The 6,921-nt window shown below is 55.9% G+C and overlaps 1 protein-coding gene across 4 annotated transcripts in view; it reads left to right on the top strand.

Annotated features, from left to right (window-relative positions):
- The first annotated feature begins 1,965 nt into the window (after positions 1-1,965).
- The window catches only part of CROCC (ciliary rootlet coiled-coil, rootletin), a 59,445-nt gene continuing 54,489 nt past the window's right edge, over positions 1,966-6,921 (top strand). Inside the window, exon 1 of one of the 4 annotated variants that reach the window (XM_054436189.2) lies at positions 1,966-2,017. The gene's annotated coding sequence lies outside the window, so the exon portion shown is untranslated. The remainder of the gene's footprint in view (positions 2,018-6,921) is intronic. The other 3 variants (XM_063659049.1, XM_063659039.1, XM_063659055.1) reach the window with 3 other exon arrangements.

Raw genomic sequence — 6,921 nt, 5'->3', positions numbered from 1 at the left:
GCTCTTCACAGAGAAGGGAGCTGGAGGCCCCCCCAAGGAGGTAAGTATATGCCACCCTGCGGCAGGGTCCTGTGGGCTTTGGGAGTGAGAGAGTCAAGGGGAGAGGAGCTGTGTTTGCTGTCCCCCTGTTAAAACCTCAAGTGAAGCAGCATGGTATAGAGGAAAGAGCATGGGATTGGAAGCCATTGAACTTCCTGTTGTGTGTCCTTGGGCAAGTGACTGCATGTCTCTGATCCTCAATCTCCCCTTCTATAAAATGGAGATGATCCTAGAACCTGCTTCACGGGAGTGTTCAGAGGGGACTGTGGACAGAGCGGGAACATAGAAGAGGAAGCAGCCAGCAGTGTGGTTCACAACCAGCGCAGGCTGCCCACAGGGTGCAGGTACTGTCACCAAGGGAGACCCAAGGTGCCCTGGAGGGAGAGGCAAGGACACAGGCCTGAGCCCAGCCCTGGTGATGTGAACACTGGAGTGGGCTTCACAGGGACGGGCAGCATCAGAACTGGACTGGTGAGGTCATGAGCCCACCAGGGCCTGGGTAGGGACATAGCAAGTCTGGGGACTCCAGACAGGGTCACACAGACCTGGGCCATGCTGGGCATCCAGGGGCCAGCTGTGCATACTGGCAGATGTCAGTCAGCCCTCCTGCAGTTGGGCCAGGGACACCTCAGGGAAACTGTGCCCTTCCTTCCAATCTCGGTAACATCACCCTTCCACCCCGAACCCCGGGGAATGGCCCGAATCTCTCCTGACCAACAGCTCTCAGCCCTAGTCCAGGCCACAGTCTTGCTTGCACTGGGCCGGGTTTCAGAGCCCGAAGGGCACACTGGCAGCCTTTAGTGCAGTGTTTCAGATGTCACAAACAGGTTCCTCTCTGACGAAGATGGAACATCCACTGCTTCCCTCCTACCACGCAGGAAACACAGAAGAAACCATCAGCCGCCGGCCTGCTGGCCGTTCTCTCTGGGTACTGTGTTTGGAAAAAGCACAAAATCATTAACTTAAACATGCTTTTTCAAACCAAACACATCCCTCTCTTAGCCCTGGCGATTCAGAGCTGCCTCTCCCTTTGAAAATGAATGATCTCGGCCGGTGCGGTGGCTCACGCCTGTACTCCCAGTACTTTGGGAAGCTGAGGCGGGTGGATCGCGAGGTCAGCAGTCTGAGACCAGCCTGGCCAATATGGTGAAACCCCGTCTCTACTAAAAATACAAAAATTAGCCGAGCGTGGTGGTGGGCGCCTGTAGTCCCAGCCACTCAGGAGGCTGAGGCAGAGGTTGCATTTAGCCGAGATCATGCCACTGCACTCCAGCCTGGGCAATAGAGCAAGGCTCTCTCAAAAAAAACAAAGCATGATTTCATCCAATGCCTTCAATAACAGAAGGAGGTCCAAGTCCAGTGAGAGGGTGGAACGAACATACTGTCACAGTGGAAAGGACACGAGACAGGCGCGCCACCGTGTTGAGTCTCGCGAACAAACTAACGCCAGAGTGCCTTCCCCAGGGCTGCACGTCAGTCAGGAAAAAAAAAGCATTCTCTCCGACAGGTCAAATCACCGAAGCCTCGGGATCGTCGCTGGGGGCTGTGACGGGGCTGGCATGAAACGTCCCTCTGTCTGGCTGGGCAATGGGTCAGTGTTCAGGAGTTTCAGGCCTTTAAGTCCCGGCCAGACCGCAGGGGGACTCTGCAGCCGGGTCGGGGTTTCGATCCTGCGCTGCAGCCTTGCAACTGCGAGGCCTTGGGGGTCGTGCTTCGTTCGCCTGGTATCCTCGTTCGTGCGTGTAGGAGGCGCCTGGCTTGCCGGGCGGTGCCAAGCGGCAAGAGGGACGGCGCACGAGGCGTGTCCGCCCAGGGCGGCCCCTGTAAGCGCCGCAGACGCGCTGCCCCCGGCGCCCGGCCCCGCCCCAGCCTCCGCCCCACTACCGCGCAGCGCAGGCTCCGCCCCCAGCTTTCCCCGCCCCGCCCGGTCCGGCCCGCTTGGCCTCGGCGGCAGCGGCTGCGGCTAAGGCGCGCGAAGGTAGGAGGCCGGGGGCGCGCGCGTGCGCGGGGGCGGGACGGACGCGCTCCCGGCGGAGGAGGCCGCGCGCCTGGGGGCGGGCTGGAGCCACGTCCCGGGGCTGGGGGCGCTGTGGGTTCCGCGACCGCCGCTGCCCGGCACCGGAGGCCAGGAGAGCGTTCCCAACGGGCTCCTCGGATGCCCCGCCGCGTCCTGCCGCCCATCTTGCCCGGATTGTCGCGGGCCGGGGGCACGACAGGAGACCGGGGCCTGCCCGGGCGCAGCGGCCTGCAGGGCGCAGCCGTCCCTCCGCCGGCCGGGGTGCCTTGGCTCCGCGGGCGGCCGTGGGAGGCCCTCGCGACGGCCTCTGCCCCCCGCAGATGCCCTCTGCAGCTCCTGCGTGCGGGCCACGCCCTGCACTGCCCTCCTCCTGTGGGACCCGGTTTCGTCTTCATTGCAGCCCTGCCGAGTCGGAAGCATCTCCATTGTGCGGATGGGGAAACTGAGGCCCACAGCGCATAGTTGGGCTGGCCACGGAGGCAGGGCCGCCGGATGCTGTGCGGGGATGGGGCCCTGCACCCCTTGCGCCTCTCACCATGCGGCCTCAGGGCCCTGTGCCCGGCAGCGTCTCTGGAGTGGGCATTTTGAACGAGCTCCCTCCTGATTTTTACAGACTTAAGCCTAACGACCATGCTGGGGCGGATGTCTACCCCTCTGGTGACCAGGTCACAGCTCCCTCGGGAAGACGATTGACTGGGGAATGGGGACCCTGGGGAGGAGGCCTTCAGGGTGCCATCTGTCTGTTTACTCCAGAAAACAGAGATTTCTGTTTTCTTTCGCTGGGCTCACAGCAGGTGCTTAATAAACAGATCTTGTGGCGGGAGCAGAGGACAGCGAGGTTCAGGCAAGACTCCAGGAGTCAACCCCTGGATCTCGGAGCCTCCCCACCCGCGCACATTTCCCTGACTTAACCCTCCCCTCCCCAGTCTTTCTCTCAGCCCTTTCCACCCAAGTGGCCCCTGTGGGGGTCACTGCCTGGTTTTCACCCTGAACTTCTGGGATGCGGCAGATGCTGGATATGTGTTCGCTGGTGTCCTTCCGTGATCCCCGTCTGTGGCTGACATCATCTGTGGCCCAACATGACCCCAGCCAGAGCCGAGGGGAATCATTTCTTTTTCCATTTAACATCCTATGCTATTACTTGGCTCTTAGCATTCATTAATTCATTCAGCAGCTCTTCATGGAGCTTTGGCCTTAGCCCAGGCACTGTGGAAGTGGCAGTGAACTAAGTCAACCTGGCACTTTGGGAGGCTGAGGTGGGAGGACCGCTTGAGCCCAGGAGTTGGAGACTAGCCTGGGCAACATCTCATCTCTACAACAAGTAAAAAATTAGCCAGACATGGTGGCACGCACCTGTGGTCCCAGCTACTCAGGAGGCTGAGGTGGGAGGATCCCTTAAGCCCGGGAGGTCAAGGCTGCAATGAGCCATGATTTTGCCACTGCACTCCAGCCTGGACAACAGAGCAAGACCTTGTCTCAAAGAAAAAAAAAAAAGAAAGGAGGAGACAGACAACATACATGTTGGAGAAAATGGAACAGCCACTGGAGGGACCTCTTTAGCTGAGTCAGGGGTAGCTCCTTCAGAAAGTGATATTTTTGAGCCAAAATCTGGCCGACAAGCGGGAGTCAGCTGTGCAAAAGGGGGAAGTGCGTCCCAGGCAGAGGAAATGGCAGCGCAAACGCCCAGAGGTGGGCGCATGCCTGGTGTTTGAGGAATCAAGAAGGCCGTGAGCAGCCGGGTGTGGTGGCTCACGCCTGTAATCCCAGCACTTTGGGAGGCCAAGGTGGGTGGATCACTTGAGGTCAGGAGTTTAAAACCAGCCTGGCCAATATGGTGAAACCTCATCTCTACTAAAAATACAAAAATTAGCTGGGCGTGGTGGTGCATGCCTGTAATCCCAGCTACTCGGGAGGCTGAGGTAGGAGAATTGCTTGAACCCAGGAGGCGGAGGTTGTGGTGAGCTGAGATCGTGCACCACCACTGCACTCCAGCTCAGGCCTGGGCAACAGAGCAAGACTCTGCCTCAAAAAAAAAGAAAGAAAGAAAGAAAAAAGGCCATGAGCGAGGGGGAGAGAGGAGATGAGGTGGGAGAAGTGGAGTGAGGCCAGATCTGGTGGGCCCTGTGGGCCATGGAAGGACTTTGAACTTCATTTTAGGTGCGGTAAGGGCTAGTAGAGGGCCTCGGGTAGGGGAGGGGTATGACCTTTACTGTGTGAAACTTGAGTGGGTGAGGGGATGAGCAGGGAAGCAGAGAGACCCTCGAGGAGCCATCTCAGCAGTCCAGGCAGTGGCTTATATAATACACATCGGCGTCCTGGGGTGGTGCCAGGCACACAGCAGGCGCTGCAGGATGGCAGTCTTGCTGTTACTGTTTTTGCTTATTTGAGACAGGGTCTTGCTCTGTCACCCAGGCTAGAGGGTAGTGACACAACCACAGCTCATTGCAGCCTCAACTTTCGAGGCTCAAGCAATCCTCCTGCCTCAGCCTCTCAAGGAACTGGGACTACAGGAGGTGCATGCCACCATGCCAGGCCAATTTTTTGTATTTATTTGGCAGAGATGGAGTCTCACTGTGTTGCCAGGGCTGGTCTCAAACTCCTGGGCCCAAGAAGTCCTCCTACCTTGGCCTCCCAAAGTGTTGGGATCACAGGTGTGAGTCACTGCACCCGGCTTGCTGTTATTATTTAAAACTCTGGGCTGGGTGCGGTGGCTCATGCCTATAATCCCAGCACTTTGAGAGGCCGAGGCGGGTAGATCACTTGAGGTCAGGAGTTTGAGACCAGCCTGGCCAACATGGTGAAACCCTGTCTCTACTAAAAATACAAAAATTAGCTGGGCGCGGTGGTGCATACCTGTAATCCCAGCTACTCAGGAGGCTGAGGCAGGAGAATTGCTTGAGCCCAGGAGACGGAGGTTGCAGTGAGCCGAGATCGTGCCATTGCACTCCAGACTGGGTGACAGAGCGAGACTCCATCTCAAAAACAAAACAAAACAAAACAAAAAACAAAAACCCTTTGGAATCAGGCACACCTAGGTTGTGGCTGTGACTTGAGCTCTTTGTGGCTGGGTGCATTGGAGCCAATTATTTAACTTTGCTGAGACTTCACACTGTCATCTGTAAAGTGAGCAGGGTGGTGCCGGAAGTGTTAAAGCAGGTAAGGGACAGATGTAACGTTTTGGGCACAGAGCCTGGCTCATGGTTGGTTCAATATTTTTGTCATAATTTCTAGTCAGCAGCAGGAGGATAACGAAGGGGTAAGCGGATAAGAGCAGCTGCTATGTTTGAAGCAAGTAATCTTTGAAGGGCCTTTTGGCTAGTTCCTGCCGCTAGCCCTGGCAAAAGGCAGGTTTGGAGGGTGGTAGTGGGGAGGGAAGGGTACAAAGGGTGTCTCCTCTGTATTTGGTCACCAAATAATGGCTCAGCATCTAGAACAAGGCACAGGGTTCTAGCTTGGGTGCTAGAAAGAGCCAATAATACTCCTGATAGTAATGATAACAGTAGTAATAGCCAACACTCACCCGCTGTTCAACTGCAGGTAGTAATTAAGGTAACACTAGCTAATGTGATAGTGAAACCCTGAATTCTCAGAGGCTTAGCACAATAGAAGTTTATTTCTCATTCATGAAAAGTCCTGTTGGGTGTTTGGCAGGTGGCTTTCTATGTGGTGACCCAGGGACCGAGATCCCTTCTGTCTTGTGGTTGCGGCATCCCCTAGGACCTTGGAGTTATTTCCTTCTAGCTGATGGACCAGGAAGGAGAGAAATAATTTTATGGGCCAAGCCTAAAGTGGCACGCTTTCTTTCTGTCTTAATTCTGTGGACCAGAACTTGACCACATGGCCATATCTGACTGCAAGGGAGTCTGGGAAATGGCTTTTAGCCATATTCCTAAGAGGTGTTGGAAATGCTTTGTGGTGGGCACATTGCAGTTTCTGCCACACCATATCCAGGCATATAGCTTAGCATGGAGTATTTTATTTAATGCTCATGCTAGAAACAGGCACCATTATTATCCCATTTTGCAGATGAGGAAACTGAGGCTCAGAGAAGTGAAGACACTGGTGCAGGGTCACACAGCTGGTGAGGGGCTGGTGAGCCAAGACTGGAGTCCAGGTGGCCAGATGCTGAAGCTGTTAGCATCCAGATTTCTAAGAGGAATTCAGTCATTTTTTTTTTTGGAGAATTGGGTGGAAGCAGTGGACACATACTCGGGGTTCAGATATGACTTCCTGGGACCCACAGAACCCAGCAGGACTCTGGGGGAGAACTTTGGGGATGGAGCCAAGGGTGGGTGTCACCTGGTGCCAGGGCTGACATCTTGTCTCCTTCCCTCAACCCTTAGGGCTGTGGTCAGGAGAAGGCACAGAATAATTCAGTTCAGTCCCCCAAGGACATCTGGGGCCCCCTCTGCTGAGCTGGGCTTGCAGGGCTGGACATGCTGGTCCAGGGTATTTGCGGCTTCCCCCCTGCTCTGGTGGGCAGGTGTGCAGCCTGTAGAGGGGATTTTTGGAGGCTGCCTAGAGGTAGAAGAGTGGGCGTCCCTGCGGTTTGTAGTGGCAGCTCTATCTGCTGGCCGGTTTTGTGGTTTTTTTTTTTGTTTTTTTTTTTTTTTGAGACAGAGTCTCTCTCTGTCACCCAGGCTGGAGTGCAGTGGTGCGATCTCAGCTCACTGCAACCTCTGCCTCCCAGTTTCAAGTGATTCTTGTGCCTCAGCCTCCCGAGTAGGTGGGACTACAGGCACCCACCACCATGCCCAGCTAATTTCTGTATTTTTAGTAGAGATGGGGTTTCACCACGTTGGCCAGGCTGGTCTAGAATTCCTGATCTCTAGCGATCCACCTGCCTCGGCCTCCCTGTGCTGGGA

The sequence above is a fragment of the Pongo pygmaeus genome, chromosome 1 (assembly GCF_028885625.2).
Source record: "Pongo pygmaeus isolate AG05252 chromosome 1, NHGRI_mPonPyg2-v2.0_pri, whole genome shotgun sequence".
NCBI lineage: Eukaryota > Metazoa > Chordata > Mammalia > Primates > Hominidae > Pongo > Pongo pygmaeus.
This window is presented reverse-complemented; position numbering and strand designations above follow the sequence as displayed.